This window comes from Pinus tabuliformis, chromosome 5_2 (assembly GCF_031772625.1).
Source record: "Pinus tabuliformis cultivar Carrire ecotype Pingquan chromosome 5_2, CPIR1, whole genome shotgun sequence".
NCBI classification, from domain to species: Eukaryota; Viridiplantae; Streptophyta; class Pinopsida; order Pinales; family Pinaceae; genus Pinus; species Pinus tabuliformis.
The window spans coordinates 168,777,152-168,778,799 of record NC_142306.1 but is presented as its reverse complement, the minus strand read 5'-3'; positions in this window follow the sequence as shown (position 1 = coordinate 168,778,799).

The window sequence follows — 1,648 nt, the reverse complement described above, 5'->3', positions numbered from 1 at the left end:
TTTTCTCGAGATCGACTAGAGAGAGCCCTCTCCTGTCCTCGTAGGGCTAGCTACGAGGCTGAGCTTGGTTTGATGTTGCCTCGAATTTTGCCTTCTTCAGCCTGAGGTAGATTTGAGCGCTAACATAGTGGCGACCATACTGGGGAGAAAATTGTTATTCTTTGCTGGTTGATGTGTTTGTTTCATGAGTCTTAGACGGAGTCTGAAGTCATGCCAGGTAGCCTTCGAAACGCTTTTGCTATGCATAAGCGAAAGTAGATAAACGCTGCTTCAGTCGATCTCCGGTGAGCTTGTGAATGTAGCACTTGATTTGCAATTTACCCCAGTATACTTATTTGTTCTAGACCTTGGATGATTGAGTCTAGAAGTTGATAGGCTGAAAAAATTGTTTGTGTCCTTTTGATTGTTCGAAACAATTCCACACTGGCTTCCAGAAGATACACGAGATTAAATCCTGATCCAGATCCACCTCCAGTATATGAGAACCCAAATCTGATTGCGAGAATACACCGATGAGAAAGTCCCATAATTCCTTTGTTTAAGTCTCACTCTTGTCCTGCAATTTTTAAGTATCTTGAAGAACTTGACTTTGACGAGAAGTTTGAATTGTCGCTGTTTAAAACCAAATCCGAAAGTGCACTTGATTCTCTAGTTCCAAATCCTGACTTTGCTGCAGCTCTTGAAGTTGAAAGAAACAATAAATTAATTGAAAATTTTATCTTGAGGCACCTTCAGAGAAACATTCAGGCTGCAAATCTTGCTGATTTCCTAGAAGCTGCATCTGCAAATATTGGATCTTCTATCACCGATTTCACTTCCAAAATTCCCACCGAACCGCCTTTCATTCCCACTATTCCCCTGCAACCCATCATCACATATCAAAAGTCTGTAGTAAATTCTCCTTCTTCATCCCACATTGCTACTCCTCCGCATACACCGTCTCAAACAACCCCCAGACCAAATCCGTCAAGAGCAATGGCTGCTCGTTTTGCACCTCTTGCTTTACCTCAGCAATTGCATGATATGCCCGCGGATTATCAGAGTAAGATTCCTATATTTGATGGCACTCCTCAAAGTGTGCCCGCTCAGCAACACATAGACAGAATGGCAGATTTTTGTGATTTACATGAGATTGATGAGGAGGATGTAACTATGCGATTGTTTGTGCAAACATTTGGAGGAGAGGTAAGAAAATGGTTCAGAGGCTTGGGAGCTAGAAGTGTAACTACATTGGCTGAGCTTCACAGACAGTTTCTAGATCATTGGGAAATAAAAAAAGATCCACTTCAGATCAATGCCGAGTATAGCAATATCAAACGCAATCCTGGTGAGTCTGTCCAAGACTATGTTATCAGATTTAATACAGTTTATAATGCTATTCCAGATGATTTAAGACCATCTTGAAAGTCAGCTCTTCTTAGATTCCTGGATGGTTTTGATCCGGAGATGGCTTATTCATTACGGGATAGAGATCCGCCTACCTTGGAGGATATGCAAAATATTGCTGTTAGTGTTGAAGCAAATTTGAATGATAAAAGAGCTAGGATGAAAGCTGAAAAGAGAGTGACCATAAAGGAAGAAGCTTCTACATCAGATCAGATACTTCGCAAGGTAGAGAGGATGTTCGAAAAGCTCACTCTTGACAAGC